Source organism: Hypanus sabinus, chromosome 1, assembly GCF_030144855.1.
Source record: "Hypanus sabinus isolate sHypSab1 chromosome 1, sHypSab1.hap1, whole genome shotgun sequence".
In the NCBI taxonomy this organism is placed as follows: domain Eukaryota; kingdom Metazoa; phylum Chordata; class Chondrichthyes; order Myliobatiformes; family Dasyatidae; genus Hypanus; species Hypanus sabinus.
In genome coordinates, this window is record NC_082706.1 from 12314019 (window position 1) to 12341704 (window position 27686).

Genomic DNA, 27686 nt, shown 5'->3' on the forward strand with positions numbered 1-27686 from the left:
CAGAACTTTCTTGTAGTTTTCCAGCAATAGAAAGATTCTTATTTCAGACAGGATCCATCAGGCTCCTGAACCAACATGGATATCATTTATTCCTTTTTTATTTATTATTAATATTTATATTTGCACAGTTTGACTTCTTTTACACACTGGTTGTATATCCATTTTTGCTCGTGTGTCTTTTTTCATAGTTTCTTTGTTCTACTGTGAATGCCCACAAGAAAATCAATCTTAGGGTAGTATATGAAGACGTATACATCTTTGATAATAATTTACTTTGAACTTTGAACTTTTCAACTTTAACAGATTAAAGCATGAGAAAGATAGGAAAGTGTTCACCAATTGAAATTGGAAAATCTTATGGTTTTTCATTGCTTCCTTTGTTCTACCTCAATGCATATGCAATGAAATGGCCTTTATGGATAGTATACAAAGCAATGTCTTTCACTGTACCTTAGTACATGTGACAATAATAAATCAATTTACCAATTATCACTACTGCAAGGGTGAATCTGACCTTCTAACAGCCAGTCACTTAAATTCTCCGACCCACTCCCTCTCTGACTTTCTCTTTAATATCCCATGCTGTTCCACTGGAGGCAAGGAACATCAGCCGCCTAGCAAGTTCGAGCCCTGGGGACTCAATACTGAATTCAGTCATTTCAGCTCATTTATGTACATCAGCACTGACGTACATCACTCACCTGTAACACGTACTCCGCTTTTCTCTCTACACCATGAGTTCCCAAACCATTAAACCTCTTGTTTAATGATATTGGTCCATGGTATAAAAATGGTTGGGAACCACTGTTCTACACAGATGCTGTTTGATTTGTTGAGTACTTTCAGAATTGGCTTTTATTTCAGATGTCCATCAACTCACAGTTCCAGTAGATACTGTATTCTTCCGAATGCTGCCCTCATTCACATCCCCCTACACCACCTCCAGCTGGATCATCATTAGCTGACAAGCAGTCCTCACCCTCTCTTAGACAGAGTCATAGAGCACTACAGCATATAAACAGGCCTTTGGCCTATCTCGTCTGTGCCAAACTGTAATTCTGCCTTGTCTCATTGACCTGCGCCGGGACGATAAACTTCTGTAACCCTCCCAGGCATGTACTTATCCAAAAATCTCTTAGATGTTAAAATCAAACTTGCATCCACCACTTCTCCTGGCAGCTTGACCCACACTCGTATGTCCCTCCGAGTAAAGAGGTTCTCCTCACAAATACGAGAATATCTACCGAAGCTGAAACTCCAAAGCAATCCAGTCTTGTTGAAGGGTCTCAGACCGAAATGTTGACTGCTCTTTTCCATGGATGCCACCTGGCCTGCTGAGTTTCTCCAGCATTTTCTGTGTGTTGATGAGATTCCCCTTCTGGTTCCACTTACATAGTTCACCTTTCAACCTTAGCCTTTGACCTCTAGTTCTTGTCTCACCCAATCTCAGTGGAAAAAAAGCTTCCTTGCGGCTCCCCTATCAATACCTCTCATGATTTTGTACACTTCTGTCAAATAGTCCCATATTCTCCTATGCTCCAGAGACGAAAGTCCTAACCTATTCAACCTTTCCCTACAGCTCAGATCCTCAAGTCAAGGCAACATCCTTGTAAATTTTCTCTGCAACCTGTCAATCTCATTGACATGTTGCCTGTAGGTGGGTGACTGGAACTGCACACAGTATTCTAAATTAGGCTTGAACATCACTTTATGCAACTTCAACATAGCATCCCAACTCCAGTACACAATACTTTGATTAATGAAGGCCAATTACCAGAAGCTCTCTTCATGAACCTGTCTACCTGTGATGCCACTTTCAAGGAATTATGGATCTGCATTCCCAGATTCCTCTGTTCTACCTTTCTCCCCACCCTATCACAAACATTCCCTTTATTCTCTGCATCCTGCCTTTTGCTTCAACTTAACATACTCTCTGTTCCATTTCCAACTTGATGAAAAGTCAACAATTTGAAATATCACCAATTCTGTTTATCACTCTACTTATACTGCGTGCCCTGGTTTTTAATTTCAGATTGCCAACATACTTTGCAAAAAATACACTCGGTGGCCACTTTATCAGGTACACCTGTAGACCTGCTCGTTAATGCAAATATCTAATCAGCCAATCATGCGGTAGCAACTCAATGCATAAAAGCATGCAAATGGTCAAGAGATTCAGTTGTTGTTCAAGCCAAACATCAGAATATGGAAGAAACGTGATCTAGGTGAATTTGACCATGAAATGATTGTTGGTGCCAGGGTCAGGATGATTTGAGTATCTCAGAAGCTTCTGATCTCCTGGGGGATCTTCATGCACAACAGTCTCTAGAGGTTGCAGAGGGTGGTGTGAAAGACAAAAAAAAATCCAGTGCGCTGCAATTCTGTGGGAAAAAGCGCCTTGTTACCGAGAGTCAGAGGAGAATGGACAGACGAGTTCAAGCTGATAGAAAGGCAATAACCACGCATTACAACAGTGGTGTGTAGAAGAGCATCTGTGAATGCATGAGCTTTGAAGGGGATAGGCTACAGCAGCAGAAGACGATGAACATACATGCAGTGGCCACTTCATGAGCTACAGGAGGTACCTAATAAAGTGGCCACTGTGTGTATCTTTGCACACGAGTGCAGCAATTTTTGAACAGAAGCTCTTCAAGGGCATGGTTACACCCTGTGTCTCTGATTAAACCCTGTGGTTTTCTTGATGAACTAAAACTGAATTAACTATTCAAGGAGTGACTTTATTCTGATGACATTTATTAATGAGACTTCATCATCTACTTCAGAACTCCTCTTCTGGATGTATTTACATGCGAAATCACTCTTGTACAAAATGGCTCGTGTGCAGTGCGACATGATTAACAAGTGGAATCTTTTTATTTAAATGAGCAGTGCTCCATCCCTCCATGGCTAAACCTCAATGGCTCAGACAGCCTGTAAACAGAGTAGAATAACATTACTGAACTGAATTGATATGGATTGAGAAATTGAATTTTATTTGGTTGGTGCTCAACCAAGGCTGAATTGGCTTTATTTATTTATGATTTATTGCTTTGAAAGTCATCAATCTTACAAATCTACCAGTAGTAGCAACATAACATTGAGGATTACAGACTCAAAATGGGATCATACCCATCCGTAATTAGGAACTTCGTGCTCACTCTATCTGACTCCAGTGCCAAGTATATTTCCCGTCTGGGAACACTACCTCTTCTGCTTGCCAAAGCAGCAGATGTAAATGTGTGCTCTTTATGCCAGTGCGTTCTGTAGAGGACATCTCGAGCCACACTGTGCAATACACCCACACTGGTTCACCGTGTCTGATGTCACCCAGGTGCAGAAGAAGGGGAAGATGCCAATGCAAAAAGAGTGGATACTGTTCTGCAATGCACACAAGACATTGGAGGAACTCTGGTCAGGCAGCACCTTTGGAAAACAGTAAACAGTTGACGTTTTGGGCCGAGACCCTTCCTCAGGACTGAGAAGGAAAAGGGAAGGAGGATAGCTGGAAGGTGATCGATGAAGCCAAGTTGGTGAGAAGGGTAAAGGACTGGAGAGGAAGGAATCTGATAGGAGAAAAGTTTGAACCATAGGAGAAAGAGAAGGAGGAGGGGATCTGGGGGAAGTAATAGGCAGCTGAAAAGGAGTAAAAGTTCAGAGTGGGGAATAGGAGGAGGGCTGAATTTGTTTACCAGAGGAGTAATCGATATTCATGCCATCAGGTTGGAGGATACCCAGACAGAATATAAGGTGTTGCTCCTCCGTTCTGAGAGCAGGCTCATCTTGGCACAAGGGGCAGCCATGGATCGACAGGTCGAAAGGGGAATGATAATCAGAATTAAGATGTTTGGCCATTGGGAAGTCCCACTTGTGGCAGATGGTCCAGATAGTGTTGCTGCCTCATAGTTCCAGATATCTGAGACTGATCCTGGCCTTGGATGTAGAACTACACATTCTTCTTCTGATAACATTTGAATTTCTCCTGGGTGCTCCAACCTGGAAATTGAAGCACCCAAAACTGACTCCACAGTCTGTGGACTCAGTTATGGGGAGTCTGCAACTCATGTTTTATTTTATGTTTACATTTTTATAATTTGCACTATTTTGTCCTCTTTTGCACATTGGGTGTTTGTTGGTCTTGTGTTTGATTTTTCACAGATTCTATTCTATTTCTTTTTGTTTTTTCCCTCAGGGCGGCTGGAAATAAAATTAAGTTCAAGGTTGTATGTGGTATGCACACTTTGATTAAAAAATTACTTTAAGGTTTGAAATGCATTTTAGCGGATTATCTGGAAATCATAAAAGTTTCTCTTTGTGGTAAAATAATCAAACGAGCTTTTGAGAAGATACCTTGCAGCCAACATTCCCTCTTCTTTTTACAGCTGTGCAGACCAACCATTGCCCTGAGCAGGAAATTTTTACACTTCAAATGCTTTATTTTGGCATTACGTATACTCTGAATAATTAAAATGAAAATTGAAAAATCACATACTGTTAATTTATTAATTGAAGTGTATAATTAAACACAGTACAACAAAGAAAATCATAAACTTTTAAAATTAGACAGCATCAGCATTCAGCAGGCCAGCAGTTTATTAACAATGAGCTACTGCCATTCTGTGTTTATTGTTACAATTTGTAACAGTGTTGTATCTTGAAACCTTGACAATGTAAGTACTTTGAAGCTCTAAAGTGCTTTAAACTAAAGGTTGTGGTACATTTATTATTTAGAAAATCTATTAATTATATTCATTATGTTAATTACATTAATTATATTCATAATGCATAACTACAGGGCATTTCATAATTATATTATGATAGACTTCAAAATTATATTAGCATAATTTCAAAATTATATTAACATAATTTAAAATTTAGATTAACATTATAAAAAAGAAAATTCCAGCTCTGCAGCAACAAAAGCTATGTGCATGGCAGCATTTCTGTTACTGCCTGGTCGTGTACTAACGCAGCTCAGGGGGAACAGTGGCTGCAATGGAAATAGGAAGATTGTGAGGTGAACTGATGGGTTTGTTTTGCTGGGAGCTGGCAAGCATCTGATGGATCAAATGGCGTTCGTCTTCATCATAAGCAAGCCAGGGTTTCAACATACATCTCCAGACTCTTTGGAGGAGAGTGAAAACTGCTGAGGGGATCACTGGGGTCTCCCTTCCCCCTATTTGTGAGAGTTACCAGGATCGTTGATTATGAAGGGCCTGAAGCATGCTGATGACCCTCACTACCTACCCCAGAATCTCTTTGGCCCACTACCGTCAGGAAGGTGGTACAGGGGCATTAGGACCAGAACTGCCAGGCTAGATAACAGCTTGTTCCCTTAGTCCGGGGGTCGGCAACCTGCGGCTCCCGAGCCATTTGTGGCTCTTTCACCTCTGTGCTGCGGCTCCCTGTGGCTTTGGGAAATAATTGGTCAGTATTTAATTAAAATGTATTTTATGTTAGTTTGTTAGCTTTTGAAATGTAATTCTAAATTTGAAGATTATGGTGATCTTGTACAATCTAAGTGTGGCGACACATTTCCTCACAATTAGCCAGCATTCCGGCTAAGGGAGATAGCCTACGGGGGTTTGTGAGTACGCGTCTTTTGCAGCATCTGCGTCCATGGGGGCTGGGTTGAGGGAGGCTTAAAAGCAAGGCTGTTTAGTTCGAATAAAGCTATCTTTGACTGCAGTTTACTGACACCGCTACAACGTGTTTTTATCGCTGGCTGTCCAGACGGAAGGTGCTGAAACGCTTTGTCGCGTGTCTGGAAGAAGTGAAAACTTTCCTGGGCAGCAAAGGGCTCACCTTTCCTGAGCTGGAACAGCCAGAGTGGCTGGAAAAGCTACACTTCATGGTAGACATGACAGCGCACCTGAACACGCTGAACACAGCTCTTCAGGGGAAAGGACGCACAGCCCTGCACATGTTGGAGGATGTTTTGGCATTCGAGCGCAAGTTGACGTTGCTTGCCAGAGATTTACAGAAAGGCACTTTGTCTCACTTCCCCAATTTGAGAGAGTTCAAACAAGGTCACGACATGATAATTTCGGAGTATTTACATTCTGCAATCATCGCAATGCAAACATCGTTTGGGAAACGCTTCTGTGAGTTCAGAGAGGAAAAAAACACATTATCCTTCCCGGTCACTCCCTTAAGCATCGATCCTTCCCTACTGAATACGACTGCATTGTCAGGTGTGAGTCAACCTGATCTTGAGATGGAACTGGCCGACATAGCCGACAAAGACATATGGGTGTCCAAGTTTAGACGCTTGACAGCAGACCTTGAAGATGTTGCCCGTCAGAAGGCCGTTCTTGCTCAGAAACACAAATGGAGTGATATTGAAAACCTTCTAAAACCGGACAAACTTGTGTTCGAAACATGGAATGCTATGCCCGACATTTATGTAAACATTAAAAAGTATGCGCTTTGAGTCCTGTCGATCTTTGGATCCACATATGTAAGTGAGCAGGTGTTCTCCAACATGAACTTTATTAAAAACAAACATCGCGCATGCCTCACAGATGACAGCTTGCGATCCTGTGTAAAGATGAAGGTGACGTCATACAGCCCTGATGTGCAGACGCTGTGCGCTGAGGTCCAGGAGCAGAAATCCCATTAACCAAGTATGATAAATATTTTAATTGCCTATTATTTTATGTATATTCATATTTTTTCATTGTTCAGTGAAATAGTCCTTTTATTTTTCAGGCTGACAGCTGGCTGATGTTATTTTTGGTTTGCTGCTGGCAGAAAATTTAAGTTCGGCGTTTTTCATAAATACAAGAAGGACTCAAATAGACTTTGAGTATTTTACTTAAAAGTAACTTTCAACCCAACGTCTTTTTTTCGGAGTTCAAAATGTTTTTGTTGCATGCAGAAATGTAATTTCGTTTTCTCTGCAGGAGTTCATCAATTTCATAAATGCAACATGTTATAGTTTGTTTATATATAGCATAAAGGCAAAAAAAAACGTTGTATGCAGTGTTATTTCATTTTAAATGTCAAACGGGTTTTGCGGCTCCCAGTGTTTTCTTTTCTGTGGGAAACGGGTCCAAGTGGCTCTTTCAGTGGTAAAGGTTGCTGACTCCTGCCTTAGTCTGTGAGATTAATGTGTACCCTGTCACCACCGATGTCTCATCACTCGGACAACAAGCTGTTTACTGTTCGCTCTACTGTTTATTGTTTACCTGTTCTGTGTCTAAATGCATTTTGAATTATATTTTAGTAATGCACATTTGTGGTAATATTTTGTTTGACATGCTGTGTGTGATTTATGTTGTCCACAGGAACATGGTTTTGTATATGCTTACAGTTAGATAACAATAAACTTGAACTTGAAGTTGAACTTGAATACTGAGCTCCAACAGTCTGGTAAAGGTCTGCCTTGCACTGGCTACCAGCATAGCCTTTCCCCAACAGGTAGAAATTAATGCATTGATATCAACATATGAACCCTCCCAGACCTTGTAAGTCACCCACTGCAAGGTGAGAAAGATTCGACTGTCATGTAAAACTGGGTGAAACATCAACACAAGGGATTCTGTAGATGCTAGAAATCCAGGGAAATCTTGCCTGACAACCTGTTTGAAGTCTTTGTGAAAATAACAAGCACGATAGACAAAGGAGAGTCAGTGGATGCTGTTTGCTTGAATATTCAGGAGGCATTTGGCAAGGTGTCGTACATGAGAACAACATAAGAGCCCATGGAATTACAGGAAAGATAGAAGCATGGATAGAATTTTGGCTGTTTGGCAGAAGACAAAGAGTGGGAATAAAGGGATCCTTCTCTGGTTGGCTGCCAGTGACAAGCGGTGTTCCATAGGAGTCGGTATTGGGACTGCTTCTTTTCAAATTATATATCAATAATTTGGATGATGGAATTAATGGTTTTGTGGCCAAGGTTGTGGATGATGCAAAGATAGGTGGAGGGGCAGATAGTGTTCAGGAAGGAGGGAACCCACAGGAGGGTGTGTGTGGCAGCGCGTGCGTGCATGTGCATGGGGATGGTGTGGATGTGGCGTGTAAGGTTGGAGTGTGTGTGGGGATGTGGGATGTGTATGTGGAGGATGATGTGTGTGTGTGTGTGTGTGTCTATGTAAGACAGGCTGTTTGTGTGGGGATGTGTGTAAACTGGATAAGTGGAATAAAGATGGATTGTATAAACTACCTGAATGGTGAAGTGGTCTCAAAGGACAGAACAGGTGCATTCGTGCCTACGTTCTAACTAGTGATCAGAAATGACAATATATCTACATAGTATGAATTTTATTGCTCAGAATAACTTTATATTCATTATAAAAACTAAATTAAACTTCAAGAAAGAGGGGCAAAAGACATTGGAACCAACCAAAAAATGCCTAAATGATCAGCCCTGATGCTGGAATGTTGAACTCCAGTTCCCCAAAGGCCATTGCTGTTTACTTCTCCTGGGTTTCTTTACTTCCCACATGATGCTTGAATGAAAATTGCACAAATCCATCATCCTCTGAGCTGGTGTCAAGCACTTGTGCGACACAAACAGCTTCACACAAAATGTAAGAGTCCCGTGAAGGTGCACAGGAAGCGATTCATTTCTGGATAAACAAAATTATATCCATGTACAGTATGCACTCAGTGGTCACCTAATTGTACACCAGCTTGTAATGCAAGCATCTAAACAACCAAACATGTGGCAGGGACTCAATGCATAAAAGCATGCAGACATGGTCAAGAGGTTCAGTCGTCCAGCTGTTGTTCAGATGGGAAAGAAATGTGGTCTACGTAACTTTGTGGAATGATTGCTGGTGCCAGATGAGGTGGTTTGTGTATTTCAGAAACTGCTGATCTCCTGGGATGTTCATCCATGACAGTCTCTAGTGTTTACAGAGAATGGTGTAAAAAAAACCCAAAGAAACATCCAGTGAGAGGCAGTTCTATGGCAAAAATTCTCTGTTAATGAGAGAGGTCAGAGAAGAATGGCCAGACTGGTTCAAGCTAAGAGAAAGGTGGCAGTGACTCAAATAAACATACATTACAACAGTGGTGTGCTGAGGATCATCTCTGAATGCACAACATGTCAAACCTTGAAATGGATGGGCTACAGCAGCAAAAGCCCATGAACATACACCCAGTGACCACTTCATTAGGTACAGAAGGTACAGGAGATACGTAATAAAGTGATCACCAAGTGTACATTATTGTACATATTATTTTCAATACAGCATTACCACTTCATAACACCTATTCTCCTTTTAGAATTAGCCATTCATTTGACAATATTCATATCATTTGCCAAAGAAACCAGGATGGATCACAACTGGGCTATTATGATATGTAATGGGAAAATATTGCATTACTAGATCAACCTTGGAAATAATTATAAAACCATAAGATATAGGAGCAAAATTAGGCCATTTGACCCATTGACTCTGCTCATCATGGTGGAACCATTTTCCCTCTCAGCTACACTCTCCTGCTTTCTCCCCATATCTCTTCTTGCCCTGACCAATCAAGTATCTATCAACCTCTGCCTTAAATATACATAAAGCTTTGCCTCTACAGCTGCCTATGGTAAAGAATTCCATAGATTCACCACTCTCTGGCTAAAGAGATTCCTCCTCATCTCCATTCTGAGGCTGTGTCCTCTGGTCTTAGAATCTCCCACTATACGAAATATCCTCTCTACATTGACTCTATTAAGGCCTTTCAACAATTGATAGGTTTCAATGAGGTCACCTATCATTCTTCTGAATTCCAATGAATGCAGGCTCAGACCCATCAAACACTCTTTATATGACAAGCTGTTCAATCTTGGAATCGTTTTTGTGAACCTCCTTTGAACCCTCTCCAGATTCAGCACATCCTTTCTAAGATAAGGGCCCCAAAACTGCTCACAATATTCCAAGTGAGGCCTCATTAGTACTTTATAAAGTCTCAACATTACATCCTTACTTTTATATTATAGTTCTCTTAGAATAAATGTTAACAACGTAATTGTCTTCCTCACCACTGACTCAACCTGCAAATTAATCTTCAGGCAATCCTGCACAAGGACTCCCAAGTTCCTTGAGCTTAATATTTTTGAATTTTCTCTCCATTTAGAAAATAGTCTATCCTTTTATTTCTTCTACCAAAGTGCATGACCATACACTTCCAGCTGAAAAGATCCTCAGGATCAGGTACTGAGGTTATTTGTTTTCATTATTATACCATAGGATGGTTTAATCAGAACTACTCTTAATTCTTGGTCAGAAATGCGTAGGTTTAAGGTTCAGAGATCCTTATGCAACATAAACTCTCACTCTAGTACAGCACTAGTTCTTCTTTTGTATAAGACAGGAATGAAGTTCTATCTGCCCTCATAGATTCCAGAGTAACACAGGCCCAGAAGGCCCTACAAAATTCCTAGAACTCCTAGAAGGCCCATAATTCCTAGAAAGCAGCGTCAAGGGTAAACAGAGTTGCAAAGACAACTTTTGGCACTTGGCCTTCATAAATCTAAGTATTGAGTATAGGAGTTGGGATGTCATGTTAAAGTTGTGTAAGATGTTGGTATTTCGCGTCAGTGTTGAAATCAAACCCATATCCACAGTTGGCAATTCTTTCCACATTCTCACCACCCTCTGAGCAAATAAATTCCAACTCATGTTCTTTTTAAACATTTCACCTTTCACCCCTAACCCATGACTTTTAGTTCTAGTCTTACCCAACCTCTGTAGAAAAACAGAAGTTGGTATTTTACATTTAGCAAAAGAAGATATATGTAACCATATAACCATGTAACAATTACAGCACAGAAACAGGCCATCTTGGCCCTTCTAGTCCATGCCGAACGCTTACTCTCACCTAGTCCCACTGACCCACACTCAGCCCATAACCCTCCATTCTTTTCCTGTCTATATACCTATCCAATTTTACTTTAAATGACAATGCCTTAGATCAATAAGATTGAGGGAGGGCAGAGAAAATTTACAAGGATTTGAGGACCTGAGTTACAGGGAAAGGCTGAATAGATTAGGACATTATTCCATAATGAGAGGAGATTTAATAGAGATATACAAAATTATGAGAGGTATGGATAGGGTAAATGCCAGCAGGGTTTTTCTACAGAGGTTGGGTAAGACTAGAACTGAAAGTCATGGGTTAGGGGTGAAGGGTGAAATGTTTAAAAAGAACATGAGTTGAAATTTATTTGCTCAGAGGGTGGTGAGAATGTGGAAAGAATTGCCAGCAGTGGATATGGGTTTGATTTCAACATTGACGAGAAATTGGAATAGGCTCATGAATGGGGGTGCTATGGCCCAAGTGCAGGTCAATCAGACTGGGACGCTCCTCCTTCTCTTTCTTCTGTGATCCGCTCTCCTCTCCTATCTAATTTCTCCTTCCTCAGCCCTTGACCTTTCCCACCCACCTGGTTTTTCTTCCAGCTAGCCTTTTTCCCCTCACCCTCACCTTTTGATTTTAGCAACTTCCCTCTTCCTCCTCAGTCCTGAAGAAGGATGGAACATTGACTGTTTATTCATTCCCATAGATGCTGCCTGACCTGTTGAGTTATTAAAGCATTGTGTTGCTTAGCCAGAATACTAGCATGGACCAGATGGACCAAAGGGCCTGTTACTGTGCTGAAGTGCTCTTTAACTCCATGACTACGCCAAGAAGACTAGAAAAGTTTCCTCTTGACAATGTTTATATCCCAACCAACACCTGAAACCAGATTAGTTGGTTGTTTTCACATTGTATGTCACACATTGACAGTTGTTTTTCCTGCATTATAACAATGAATACTTTAAAGAAGATGTCATTGTTCATAGAACACTTTAGTAGGGAGCGGAAGGCTAATGTTGGTGCCCGAATGCAGTTCTTTCCTTGCAACTATTTACCAGAGTGTCAATCATGATGGCTGCAGGTGATTGTACAGAATTCCTAGTGAAAACAGAAATGAGAGTTCCTGATGTGTCAAGTGTAAATCATGTTGTATCTACTTCAAAATAGGTGTACACCTGACAAATTTGATCTTGTCTGTGTATAATTTATCTCTTTTAATTGCTGAATGGGAAAATGGCACCGCGATTTCTTTCAAAAATTGTTCTGGAATAATTTCATCAGAGTCTGCACTCAGCTCTAGGTCTCAAGTATAATGTGCGTCTACAGCTTCTCCAGACCTTATAAGGATCAAACATTCAGCCCACCGGTTCTATTAGTCATGTTTGATTGCAAGTAACTGTATCTCTTTGCTGAATTCAGTCTGCCTGCTCCCTCCTAAATATTATATCCAGGATTTGTATTCTTTAACCCTTGTGTCTGAAATTCTATAGTAGCTCAGCTCTACAGAACAGATTTCCATGATAACGGTCAGATAGCCTATTATGTTCCACAGAAACAAAGACTGGTGAGTCACTCATTGTCCCTCAGAATAAATGAAGAACATTTCCTGTATCTCACAGATACATTTCTCTGAAGATACTAAACAAAATTTAGGAATGTTAGTCACTCAGAACATGTGTCACAGCCCTCAAATGTGGAAAAGAAGTACAATTTTTGGAACATCACAGATTTTCAGTGGACACTAGAATTGTGGGAAAGTGTGTTTAAGTGTTGTTAGGGCCCATCCCTTGATGACTGAACTTCTGAATAAGTTTCCTGACTCCGAACAACTAAGACAAGGGTTTATTTTTCTTTTTAATACAGCGATCTGAAGTTTGACTGTTATAAGTTGCCAATTAAGAAAATAAAACATCTGTAGACAAATGCCAGATTGGCATTTAGCAAAAGAAGATATGTGTAACCATATAACCATGTAACAATTACAGCACGGAAACAGGCCATCTTGGCCCTTCTAGTCCGTGCCGAACGCTTACTCTCACCTAGTCCCACTGACCCACACTCAGCCCATAACCTTCTATTCCTTTCCTGTCCATATACCTATCCAATTTTACTTTAAATGACAATACCGAACCTGCCTCTACCACTTCTACTGGAAGCTCATTCCACACAGCTACCACTCTCTGAGTAAAGAAATTCCCCCTCATGTTACCTTGAACTTTTGCCCCCTAATTCTCAACTCATGTCCACTTGTTTGAATCTCCCCTACTCTCAATGGAAAAAGCCTATCCATGTCAACTCTATCTATCCCCCTCAGAATTTTAAATACCTCTCTCAAGTCCCCCTCAACCTTCTACGCTCCAAAGAATAAAGAGCTAACATGTTCAATCTTTCCCTGTAACTTAGGTGCTGAAACCCAGGTAACATTCTAGTAAATCTTCTCTATACTCTCTCTAATTTGTTGACATCTTTCCTATAATTCGGTGATCAGAACTGTACACAATACTCCAAACTCGGCCTTACCAATGCCTTGTACAATTTTAACATTACATCCCAACTCCTATACTCAATACTCTGATTTATAAAGGCCAACATACCAAAAGCTTTCATCACCACCCTATCCACATGAGATTCCAGGGAACTATGCACCATTATTCCTAGATCACTCTGTTCTACTGCATTCTTCAATCCTACCATTTACTATGTATGTTCTATTTGGATTATTCCTACCAAAATGTAGCATCTCACACTTATCAGCATTAAACTCCATCTGCCATCGTTCAGCCCACTCTTCTAACTGGCCTAAATCTCTCTGCAAACTTTGAAAACCTACTTCATTATCCACAACGCCACCTACCTTAGTATCATCTGCATACTTACTAATCCAATTTACCACCCCATCATCCAGATCATTAATGTATATGACAAACAACATTGGACCCAGTACAGATCCCTGAGGCACACCACTAGTCACCGGCCTCCAACCTGACAGACAGTTATCCACCACTACTCTCTGGCATCTCTCATCCAGCCACTGTTGAATCCACTTTACTACTTCAATATTAACACCTAAAGATTGAACCTTGCTAACTAACCTTCCGTGTGGAACCTTGTCAAAGGCCATACTGAAGTCTATATAGACAACATCCACTGCTTTACCCTCATCAACTTTCCTCGTAACCTCTTCAAAAAATTCAATAAGATTTGTCAAACATGATCTTCCACGCACAAATCCATGTTGACTGCTCCTAATCAGACCCTGTCTATCCAGACAATTATATATACCATCTCTAAGAATACTTTCCATTAATTTACCCATCACTGACGTCAAACTGACAGACCTATAATTGCTAGGTTTATTCTTAGAACCCTTTTTAAACAATGGAACCACATGAGCAATACACCAATCCTCTGGCACCATCCCCATTTCTAATGACATTTGAAATATTTCTGTCAGAGCTCTTGCTATTTCTACACTAACCTCCCTCAAGGTCCTAGGGAATATCCTGTAGGGATCCAGAGATTTATCCACTTTTATATTCCTTAAAAGCGCCAGTACTTCCTCCTCTTTAATCGTCATAGTTTCCATAACTACCCAACTTGTTTACACAATTCAATATCCTTCTCCTCAGTGAATACCGAAGAAAAGAAATTGTTCAAAATCTCCATCTCTTTCGGCTCCGCACATAGCTGTCCACTCTGATTCTCTAAGGGACCAATTTTATCCCTCACTATCCTTTTGCTATTAATATAACTGTAGAAACCCTTCGGATTTATTTTCACCTTACTTGCCAAAGCAACCTCATATCTTCTTTTAGCTTTTCTAATTTATTTCTTAAGATACTTCTTACATTCTTTATATTCCTCGAGCACCTCATTTACTCCATGCTGCCTATATTTATTGTAGATATCTCTCTTTTTCCTAACCAAGTTTCCAATATCCCTTGAAAACCATGGCTCTCTCAAACTTTTAACCTTTCCTTTCAACCTAACAGGAACATAAAGACTCTGTACCCTCAAAATTTTACCTTTAAATGACCTCCATTTCTCTATTACATCCTTCCCATAAAACAAATTATCCCAATCCACTCCTTCTAAATCCTTTCGCATCTCCTCAAAGTTAGCCTTTCTCCAATCAAAAATCTCTGGGCCCAGTCCTATCCTTCTCCATAATTATATTGAAACTAATGGCATTGTGATCACTGGACCCAAAGTGCTCCCCAACACCATCACCTGACCTATTTCATTCCCTAACAGAAGATCCAACACTGCCCCTTCTCTAGCTGGTACCTCTATGTATTGCTGCAAAAAAACTATCCTGCACACATTTTACAAACTCCAAACCATCCATCCCTTTTACAATATGGGCTTCCCAGACTATGTGTGGAAAATTAAAATCTCCCACAATCACAACCCTGTGCTTACTACAAATATCTGCTATCTCCTTGCAAATTTGATCCTCCAATTCTCGCTCCCCATTAGGTGGCCTGTAATACACCCCTATAAGTGTTACTACACCTTTCCCATTCCTCAATTCCATCCAAACAGCCTCCCTAGATGAGCCCTCTAATCTATGCTGCCAGAGCACCGCTGTAATAATTTCTCTGACAAGCAACGCAACACCTCCCCCTCTTGTCCCTCCGATTCTATCACACCTGAAGCAACAAAATCCAGGAATATTTAGTTGCCGATCATACCCCTCCTCAACCATGTTTCACTAATAGCTACAACATCATATTTCCAGGTATCAATCCATTCCCTAAGCTCATCCACCTTTCTTACAATGCGACTAGCATTAATATAAATGCATTTAAGAAATTTTCCACCTCTTCCTCTCTGTTTATCTCTAACAGTACAAAGAACTTTACTGTCTTCTTTTTCTTCCTTCTCCCTTACATCTGTTCCTACACTCTGGTTCCCCTACCCCCTCGTATCTAGTTTAAATCCGCTGGAGCCTCTCTAGCAAACCTACCTGCAAGAATATTTGTCCCTCCGGAACAGGTCCCACCTTCCCTGGAAAACTGCCCAATTGTCTATAAATCTGAAGCCCTCCTTCCTGCCATGACTTCAGCCACGTGTTGATCTGCACTATCTTACTATTTCTGAACCCACCTGCACGTGGCACTGGTAGCAATCCTGAGATTGCTATCCTGGAGGTCCTGTCCTTTAACTTGGCACCTAACTCCCTAAACTCACCTTTCAGGACCTCCTCACTCTTCCTACCCACGTCATTGGTCCCTACATGGACCACGACATCTGGCTGCTCACCCTCCCTCTTGAGAATACTGAGAACTCGATCTGAGATATGCTGGACCCTGGCACCAGGGAGGAAACAGACCATCCAGGATTCTCGATGTCTTCCACAGAACCTCCTATCTGTCCCTCTAACTATCGAATCCCCTATCACTACTGCTCTCCTTTTTTCCCTCCTTCCCTTCTGAGCTGAGGGTCCAGTCTCGGTGCCAGAGGTGCAACCACTGAAACTTGTCCCTGGTAGGTCGACACCACCAACAGTCTCCAAAACGGTACACTTATTGTTGATGGGAATGGCCACAGGGGTGCTCTGCTCTTCCTGTCTATTCCCCTTCCCTCTCCTGACAGTCACCCAACTATTCCTGACTCCTAGGGGTGATTATCTCCCTGAAACTCCTGTCTATTTCTGCCTCTGCCTCCTGAATGATCCGAAGTTCATTCAACTCCAGCTCCAGTTCCCTAACACGGTTTGTCAGGAGCTGCAGCTGGATGCACCTTTTACAGGTGTAGTCATCAGGGACACCAATGCTCGCCCTGACTTCCCACATACTGCAAACGGAGCACTCAACTGCCCTAACTGCTGCCTCCGCTACCTACTCCTAATCTAATTAGATTAATTAAAGGAGCTTACCTGGCCTTACCTCACCTGGAGTGAAGCTCGTACTCAGCGTCTGCTGGCTTTTTAAATTCTCCCATTGATCTCAGAGGCCGACTTTCACGCGCTTGCGCAGTTGTGCCCCGTTCAAACCTCGCCTCTGCCTGTTCTCGCCAAAGCCGTCCCACTCTGCCTCAGATCATCCCAACGATGGCCGCTGTATATGGCGGTCTTTCTTTTAAACCTTTGGCGTGCTATGTCACGCGCCTGTGCAGTCTAGCCTCTTTGCCGCGATCAGTTAAAAGAAAAACAGCTTCTCTCTGAGCTTCTTTTATCTCTTCCCTCTCCGCCTCTTGCTGCAATTTAAATAACGGTTGAAAACTTCCTCTTGAAGTGTATTGTGGAAAGTCCCAGAATTAGTGCTGTATCTTATATATATGGCTGGTTCCTTAGGTTTGTTATAGCCGGTGGGGGCGGGGGAGTAATGGTGACAAGCTTCCACTACCTATTAAATGCTTCCAATAGGGTCCACCTCAAGTAGCCTCTGACAACCAAGTCCAGCTCCTGGCCTTCACATGTGGCTTAGCTATTAAGCCTAATGGAGCCATTTCTACCAACAGGAGAAGGGTAGAGGCGGGTTACTGGCGCCTTAAAACCAGTCACGTTGGGCAGAGAGGGCTCGTCAGCCGTGGTTGGCAGCTCATCCCAGGAGAAGGAAAACTCTGATCTCAAACCTCATCTGCCTTGTTGCTATACCTACTCATGGGGAAGGCTTCAGGAGTGAACCCAGAGAGAAAAAGCTGGACCTGGAGTCCCTATAAGGCAGCCCTATGTTGAGATCAACACCGACTGGCCTCTCCTATGACGCTGCTGGTGCCAAACTGTATTGGCCTTTGCCATTCCTTTGGGTGCATCAGATGCCTGGAGAGGGGGAGCTTGCTACATGGGCAACAGCTCGCTCTCCATATTGTGCTGCTCCGGCTTGTGTACTTAAACAGCTAGGACACAACATCCATGGTTGACCCAGATTGAGGGAGGCTTCAGCTCTGCTCTAGATACAGTTATGAGAACTGGCAGAGTCAGTGGAATAGAAGTAGAAGAGTGTGGGCTACAGATGGCATGGAGGAAGTCTGGGACAATGAGCAACTGGATGGAAGACCCTGTTTTCCTGCTTAAGCACATTCACAGCATGGCCACAGCTGTATCGAGTGACAAAGCAGACTTGGGTACCTTATCTTCATTTATTAGTAACAGCAGCAAAGACTGAAGCTTCAGATATTCCCATCTGTGAGTTAATTAATCAAAGTTGATCAGCCTTGGGACGCTGTGAACCATCATGAGCAGTAGGTTATATACACCACTACAGTCCTTCACTTTACTCTATCAGATGAAGCTATGAGATCAGTTGTGCTGTAATGAAGCTTCCTGGAAGCAGCACCTGGCGACCTAAAAGTAATGGCAATGTGGCAAATATCCAACACGTGTCCACATGCACGCCCACCAGCATTGAACAGTCTGAGCTAAGAAATCCGTAATCAGTTATTGGACAGAAGCTCATCGGTAGTGGACAGTTAAACATCTCACAGGTGAAAGAGGTTTCAAGGCAATTCCTGTCTTTAATGATGGCTGGGTGCAGCCTGCCACACAGCGGTAACACTTGTAACCACATTCAGGTGGAAGTACAAGATAAGATGGTCCACCCCAGCTTCCTTCTGAGATCCCTATTAGGACAGAAGCCAGTCTTCAGATTGCTCAAGTCACTCCGTGAACGGTCAAGAAATGGCTAAGAGCAGCGGCTACGGCAAAGGTTAAGGGATGAGTACACTGAGGATCTGCATTCCAGAACTCTGACCAAGCTACTCCAGTTCGTTACAGAGTGGAGGTGCAGGAGCTACAACCTTTCATCATCATCAAGAAGACAAAAGAAATGATAATTGACTTCAGAATGGAGAAAGGTCCCAAACAATCCCCGCTATTCATAGGTAGTGGAAAGGGTCCCCAGTTTCAAATTTTTGGGGATGACCATTACTAAGGAGCTGTCTTGGTCTGTCAACACAACCTTGATAGTAGGTAAGGCACAACAGCAACTATGCTACCTGAGGTGCTTTAAGGAGAGCTAGTCTGCCCTAAAAATTGTATGCCAACTTTTATCAATGTGCGATAGAGAGCATACTGACATGTGGAATGGCAGTGGGGTATTCCAACTTCAGCAAGATAGATCACAAAGCACTCCAATGGGAGATTAGGATGGCTCAGCACATCATCAGGACTCAACTACCAGACCTGGAGACAATCTGTAACTCTCAATGCCTACGGCATGTTTGTAACATCATTAAAATCCCATCCCATCCTGGACACTGCCTGCTCAAGCTCCTACCATCTGGTAAGAGACACAGAAACATCTTAAACAAAACAGTAAGACTGAAAAAATGCTTCTTCCCAAGGGCTGTTGTGCAGCTGAATTATGCTACACTCCAACTTGCCAATGGCCTTTGAGTGTTATGGAATATTGAAATCATTTGTTGCATGTGGGAAATGTGTTTTTTTTAATTAAGCCATATTGCATGCATTGTAGTTATCTGTTTTGCACAGACTGGAGTAGTACAGCAATCTCATTGTCCTGAGCAAAGACAATAAAGTTCTATTCTATTCAGTTCTACTTCACAAAAATGATGTCTGCCTAATGATATAGAAATTTGCCTGGTATCTTATGTCCTCTAAAAGGAAGAAATGTAATCTGTCAAACTACCAGATCAGCCTGCTCTCATTTGTCAGGCAAGTGGTCAGAAAGGTGTTGTTAATGGTAATATCACACCGCACTGGAGATATAATGACCTATTCACTGCCCGGTTTGGTTTCCACCAGGATTATTTATATCATTATGGTCTTAGTCCGAAGAACAGAATTACAGTACATAGGTGATGTGAGAGTGGCATTAAGACAGCTTCTGACCAAGTGTGACATCAAGAAGCTGAGTAACAGTGAAGTCAACAGGCATCAAGAAAGAAAAAGCACCAGTGTATGTCACACAAAAGCTTGTTGTTCTGAGAGGTCAGTCATACCTCAACATGTAGGAGTTCCTCTGTGTCCTGGGCCGAAGCTTAATGAGTTTTCTCATCAATGATGTTTTGCAACATGAGATCCAAAGTGAAGATAACTGTGGTAACTGCACAATGAGCATGTTAATTCTCAACTCAGCAAATGAATCAGCCCATGACTCATGGACCAGGACCTAGACAACATTCAAGCATGGGCTAATAAATGGCAAGCAGCAGTCTTGTCACAGAAGTGTCAGGCAAATGATTATCTCTGACAAGAGAGTCTAAATCACCTACACTTGATACTTGATGGCGTTACTGACCCTAACTGTCAATATTGACAAGACATTCCACTGCACAAGCCACATAAACACTATGATTACAATAGACAATAGACAATAAGCAATAGGTGCAGAAGTTGACCATTCGGCCCCTCGAGTCTGCACCGCCATTCTGAGATCATGGCTGATCATTCACTATCAATACCCAGTCCCTGCCTTGTCCCCATATCCCTTGATTCCCCTATCCATCAGATATCTATCTAGCTCCTTCTTGAAAGCATCCAGAGAATTGGCCTCCACCATCTTTTGAGGCAGTGCATTCCACACCTCCACAACTCTCTGGGAGAAGAAGTTTTTCCTCAACTCTGTTTTAAATAACTGACCTCTTATTCTCAATCCATGCCCTCTGGTACTGGACTCTCCCAACATCTGGAACATGTTTCCTGCCTCAATCCTATCAAATCCTTTAATTATCTTAAACGATTCAATCAGATCCCCTCTCAATCTCCTCAATTCCAGTGTGTACAAGCCCAATCTCTCCAATCTCTCTGTGTAAGACAGCCCTGCCATCCCAGGAATCAACCTAGTGAATCTACACTGCACTTCCTCAATTGCCAGAATGTCCTTCCTTAAACCTGGAGACCAAAACTGCACACAATATTCCAGGTGTGGTCTGACCAGGGCCCTGTACAAATGCAAAAGGACATCCTTGCTCTTGTACTCAATTCCCCTTGTAACAAAGGCCAACATTCCATTTGCCCTCTTCACTGCCTGTTGCACTTGCTCATTCACCTTCATTGACTGATGAACTAGGACTCCTAGGTCTCTTTGCATTTCTCCCTTACCTAACTCTACACCATTCAGACAATACTCTGCCCTCTTGTTCCTGCTTCCAAAGTGGATAACTTCACATTTATTCACATTGAATGACATCTGCCAAGTATCTGCCCACTCACCCAGCCTATCCAAGTCTCCCTGTATTCTCCTAACGTCCTCTTCGCATGTCACACTGCCACCCAGTTTAGTATCGTCAGCATCCAGTGGATGGATATCTTGGAGTGAACTGCTGAGATTTACAACCATCCCGACATATTAGTGAAGCTACAAAGAAAGCACAGCAGTGGCTATATTACATTAAGAGTTTGAGGAGATTTGGTATGTCTCCAAAAACACACAAAAATTTCTACAGATGTGTCATAGAGAGCATTCTAACTGGCTGCATCACTGTCTGGTATGAGGGGGCTACTGCACAGGACTGAAGTTAGCTGCAGAGAGTTAATACAGTTACGAAGAGGACACACCAGTGGCTATATTTCATTAGGAGTTTGAAGAGGTATGATACATCAGCAAAGACCATAGCAAGTTTCTACAGATATAACATGGAGAGCTCTTTAACTGGTTGCATCACTGTCTGATACAGTGGGGCCACTGCTAGGGTTCAGAAAAAGCATCAGGGGATTATAAACTCAGCTGGCTCCATCATGGAGAGTTAAGGGCATTTTAGGATAGTTAATAAATGCTGGCCTTGGCTGGCAACATGCATATTCCAAAGAAAAATGCATTAAAAGGAAAACCTGCAGAATGAATGGATGCTGAAGGAAGTGAGGAGACCTTGAAGCTGTGACAAGATAATAGACATCATTCTGAATAGAGGATATTGAATGAATAACTTGTCCCTGTGGCAAAAATGAACGTCTGGTTGCCCACATTGGATACAATTCTGATTAGAAACAACACCATTTGAATTACTTGCAATTTTCAGGTCATCCTAACTCAAAGGAGTGAAAGTCTAACCTTGTTCATCACTGTCAACTCCATCTGAGATAGTCTGGGCTCTTGAACCTAAGGGCTTTAATTACTTGTAGTAGTGCGATCACTCCAGCCAAGAATGGTGTTCCCTCGAGGAATAATTCCTTTAATGGAGAGCACTCATGCTTGACTTTGTTTAGCATGGGGAGGCTGATGCATGGGTAGCTACCACATGGTTCTTAACAGATTGAGGTCAGGGTCTAGTGCAGGGGCCGGCAACCCGTGGCTCCGGAGCCGCATGTGACTCTTTCATCTCTGTGCTGCGGCTCCCCGTGGCTTTGGAAAATAAATGATGAGTATTTAATTAAAATGTATTTTATGTTAGTTTGTAAGTTTTTGAAATGCAATTCTAAATTTGAGGATTATGGTGATCTTGTAAAATCTAAATAAAACGTGTTTTTTGTCGCTATTAATATACGTCACCACTGCCAATGCCTGACACCTGCCAGTGCACGATTTCTTTAATTTTTTGATCCAAGGTAGAATAACTATGGAGGATTCTAAAAAAAGAAAAGTGACTGAAGAAAACAGAACGTTTAATGATACGTGGGCAGGTTCATTTGCTTTCACTGCTGACGAAACTGGTTTACCGGTATGCTTAATATGCAATGAGAAACTAGCAAACAACAAAAAGTCAAAAGTCGCAAGACATTTCCAGAATAAACACGCAGCCTTTGCTCAAAAATATCCGGATAGAGCTGAGAGAAAAAAAGCCATTTCGGAACTGATGCGGAAGGTTGATCTGAGCAAAAATCATTTCAAGAAGTGAATGAAGTCTGGAAAATCAACTACATATGCTAATTTTGTTGCTGCTCAGGAAATAGTCAGGCACGGGAAGCAGTTTACCAGATGGTGAATATATAAAACAGGGACTTTAAAATTCACGGACTTTAAAAACAAGAGTGAAATTGTGCAGAAAATCAGGGATATGCCCCTCTCTGCAAAGACTGTCAAAGACAGAACCATAAAAATGACGAGTCTAAAGACAAAGGTGATATTGAACAAATAGCGCTGTTCTGCCGGTATGTAAACTCTGCCGGGCCAGAGGAAGAAATGATTGAGCTGATACCTCTAAGAGGCCAAACACGGGTGGGGGAGGACATCTGTGAGGCTGTCTTGAATTGTTTAAGAGCCAAAGGAATAAAGACCACCCACCTGGTGTCAGTAGCTACTTTTGGGGCACCAAGTATGACAGGAGTGCACAAGGGATTTGTGGCTTTACTACAGAAGTCGCTGGACAGAAAGCTGCTGACTTTTCACTGCATCATGCACCAAGAGGCACTGTGCACTCAAACATTTCCTCCGGAATGCACAGAAGTAATGGATGTTGTCATTCAGTTTGTCAATAAAATAATGACAAAAAGTTTAAATCACCGTCAATTCCATTTTTACTGGACGAGCTGGAAAGCGCATATTCTGATCTCCTGCTGCACAACAAAGTCCGGTAGCTGTCCAGAGGGGAGGTGCTGAAATGCTTTGTCGCGTGTCTGGAAGAAGTGAAAACTTTCCTGGGCAGCAAAGGGCTCACCTTTCCTGAACTGGAACAGCCAGAGTGCCTGTAAAAGCTACACTTCATGGTAGACATGACAGCACACCTGAACATGCTGAACACAGCTCTTCAGGGGAAAGGACGCACAGCCCTGCGCATGTTGGAGGATGTTTTGGCATTCAAGCGCAAGTTGACAGTGCTTGCCAGAGATTTACAGAAAGGCACATTGTCTCACTTCCCCAATTTGAGAGCATTCAAACAAGCTCACGACATGATAAATTCGGAGTATTTACATTCTGCAATCATCGCAATGCAAACATCATTTGGGAAACGCTTCTGTGAGTTCAGAGAGGAAAAAAAAAACATTATCCTTCCCGGTCACTCGCCTAAGCATCGATGCATCCTTACTGAATACGACTGCATTGGCAGGTGTGAGACAACCTGATCTTGAGATGGAACTGGCCGACATAGCTGACAAAGACATATGGGTGTCCAAGTTTAGATGCTTGACAGCAGACCTTGAATATGTTGCCCGTCAGAAGGCCGTTCTTGCTCAGAATCACAAATGGAGTGATATCGAAAACCTCCCCGAATCGGACAAACTTGTGTTCGAAACCTGGAATGCTATCCCCGACATTTATGTAAATATTAAAAAGTGTGCGCTTGGAGTCCTGTTGATCTTTGGATCCACATATGTATGTGAGCAGATGTTCTCCAACATGAACTTTATTAAAAACAAACATCGCGCGCGCCTCACAGATGACAGCTTGCGATCCTGTGTAAAGATGAAGGTGACGTCATACAACCCTGATGTGCAGACGCTGTGCGCTGAGGTCCAGGAGCAGAAATCCCATTAACCAAGTATGATAAATATTTTAATTGCCTATTATTTTACGTATATTCATATTTTTTCATGGTTCAGTGAAATAGTCCTTTTATTTTTCAGGTTGACAGCTGGCTGACGTTATTTTTGGTTTGCTGCTGGCAGACAATTTAAGTTCGGCGTTTTTCATATATACAAGAAGGACTCAAATAGACATTGAGTATTTTACTTAAAAGTAACCTTCAACCCAACGTCTTTTTTTCGGAGTTCAAAATGTTTTTGTTGCATGCAGAAATGTAATTTCATTTTCTCTGCAGGAGTTCATCGATTTCATAAATGCAACACATTATTGTTTGTTTATACATAGCATAAAGGCAAAAAAAAACTTTGTATGCAGTGTTATTTCATTTTAAATGTCAAACGGGTTTTGTGGCTCCCAGTGTTTTCTTTTCTGTGGGAAACGGGTCCATATGGCTCTTTCAGTGGTAACGGTTGCCGACCCCTGGTCTAGTGGCATGGAGTGCAAGACGAATAGGGACCCATCACTGCTGTTTCAATATGTCATCATTTTCCACCATCTCCTCCACTGAGGTCATGGTTGGATTAAGTTTTGTTTGGAAACCTCCTTGAGCTCCTTCCCCTCCTCCTTCCTCTTCTCCTTTGGTCTACTCTTCTCTCCTATCGGCTTCCATCATCACCAGCTCTTCATCTTTTCTACACATCTGGCTTCACCTATCACATTCTAGCTATCCTCATTCCCTCCCTCCCTCCCTCCCTCCACCATTTTATTCTGGTGTCTTCCGCCTTCCTTTCCAGTCCTGAAGAAAGGTCCTGGCCCAAAACGTTGACTATTTATTCATTTCCATAGATCCTGCCTGACTTGCTAACTTCCTCCAGCACTCTGTGTGTGTGTGTATGTTGCTCTGGATTTCCAGCATCTGTGGACTTCCTTGTAATTTGTTCCCCCTTGACCTTCCTGTCGTGGATGACCCTACCAGGAGCTAAGCTCCATATGGCATAGTCCTCGAGATCGTGGGAATTCTCAAGCCTCTTCACCACAACAAGGGGTTGATCCTCAGAGAGGATAGCCTTAATCACTACACTGCTGATAGATGTCCATTCTGTTGCTCAAACATTAAACTTCTCCCTTCTTCTCCACCTCCTTCTACACCTTTAAGACATTCCTTAATTTACCTTCAACCAAGTTGTTATTCACCTGTCCTAATGTTTGTTTCTGTGGCTTGGCATCAGATTTTGTAGAATAATCCTCTTGTAAAGCAGCTTGAAATATTTTACTATGTTCTTTGCAAACGCAAATTAGTACTAACGTTACAAGACAACATCTCAAGACCTTGCTTTACCACTAGACATTAATCACCAAACATCACTGTGGATTTCTCAGATAAAGCAGAAGAGGCTACCATCACAGGGAAACTAAGGCACTTATTCTATTAATAGAGTGTGTCTGTTTCTGTTACCACTGATTTTATTTCTCGGTCATATATGATGTGATTAACTAATCACACTGGACAACACAGATTTTGCTTCCCGAATATTTTTAGGTGTACCTTATGGAATTATAATTGTGTTCAGCTTCAATCAGTCTATCACAAACCTAAAAATGAAAACTTCGAGGAAGCAACACTTGCAAAAAAAATTGTTGTGCAATGATATTCGTTCCTTTCAGTGGCTTGCGTGTGGAGCCAAGTTCACACATTTAATATTGCCTGTTGAGAAGAGAGCACTCTAGGCCTATAGGTAACACGGTTGTGCAGAGGGTACCACTACCACTCCACAGCTTCATAAACCTGGGTTCAGTCTTACCCTTGTGTGCTGTCTGGGCGGAGTTCGCTGGTGTTCCCTGTTACTACATGAATTTTCATCCCACGTACGAATGATGCATGTGCTGACCAAGACACTTGTGAGACCACACACAGAACTCCATGTGTAATTCCAGTCACGTTGTCATAGGAAGGGTGACATTTAAGTTGGAAAGGGCGCAGAAAAGATTTACAAGGATATCGCCAGAGGGGTGGAGGGTTTGATCTGAAAGGAGAGACGGGATAGATTGAGAGTTTTCTTACTGTGAGTTGGAGGCTGAGAGGTAACCTTTCAAGACAATAAGTCATAAGATATAGGAGCAGAATTAGACAATTCAGCCTTTTGTGTCTACTCCACCATTCAACCATGGCTACAGATCTTCTCAACCCCATTCAGAATCAGAATCAAGTTTAATATCACTAGCATAAGTCATGAAATGCGTTGTCTTTGCAGCAGCAGTACAATGCAATACATAATAATAGAGGAAAAAACTGTGAAGTACAGTAAGTGTATATGTATTAAATAGTTAAATTAGTATTGCAAAAATAAAAATATAGAAGTAGTGAGGTAGTGTTCGTGGGCTCATTATCCATTCAGAAATTGGATGACAGAGGGGAAGAAGCTATTCCTGAATCAGGCTCCTGTACCTCCTTCCTGATGATAACAATGGGAACAGGCCATGTCCTGGGTGAAAGAGATTGTTATTGATGGATGCCGCCTTTTTGAAGCATTGCTCCTTGAAATCGTCCTGGATATTACGAAGAGTAGTGCCCATGATGGAGCTAAGTTCCATCATGGAACTAAGCTGGCTAACTCTCTGCAGCTTATGCAGTAGCCTCCTCACTTACAAGACAGTGATGCAGCCAGTTAGAATGCTCTCCACAGCACATCTGTAGAAATTTGCGAGTGTCTCTGGAGAAGCAAGTGTCCAATCTTCTCCCTGTAGCTCTAACAGATTAGATATGGCAAAGTTATTTCCCATGGTAGGGGAGTCTAGGACAAAAGGGCACAACTTCAGGATTGAAGGATGTCTATTTAGAACAAAGATGCGGAGAAATTACTTTAGTCAGAGGTTGGTAAATCCGTGGAATTTGTTGCCACAAGTGGCTGTGGAGGCCAAGTCATTGGGTGCATTTAAGGCAGAGATGAATAGGTTATTGATTAGTTAGGGAATCAAAGGGTATATCAAAGGCAGGAGAGTGGGGATGACTGGAAGAATTGGATCAGCCCGTGATTGAATGGCGGAGCAGACTCGATGGGCTGAATGGCCTACTTCTGCTCCTTTATCTTATGGTTTTATAGATAATTATAAACTAATGAGGGGCATGCATAAGGCGATATGGTCATGGTATTTTCCCAGGATAGAGATGACTAAAACATAGGGTTTAGGTGAGAAGGGGAAAGATTTTAAATGGTTTTGAGGAGCAACATTTTGCACACTGTGTGGGGGGTATATGGAACAAGGTGCCAGATGAAGTGGTGCAAGCAGGTACAATTACAACTTTTAAAAGACATGTCTATGCTATTAGATGTAACTAAGGCAGAGATTGATAGGTTTATTTATTTTTATTTCTTTATTAAGTAGGCCCTTCCAGACCTTTGAGCAAACCCCGACTTAACCCTAGCCTAATCACAGGACAATTTACAATGACCATTTGACCTACCAATCAGTATGTCTTTGGAATATGGGAGGAAACCAGAGCACCTGGAGGAAACCTACACAATCATGGGGGAGAACATACAAACTCCTTACAGGTAACGGTGGGAATGAAACTGG

General features: G+C 42.0%; 1 protein-coding gene across 1 annotated transcript in view; it reads right to left on the minus strand.

The window, feature by feature from the left end:
• Nucleotides 1-27686, minus strand: part of LOC132391443 (substance-P receptor-like) — a 100879-nt gene that overhangs the window by 63189 nt on the left and 10004 nt on the right. The window lies entirely within an intron of this gene.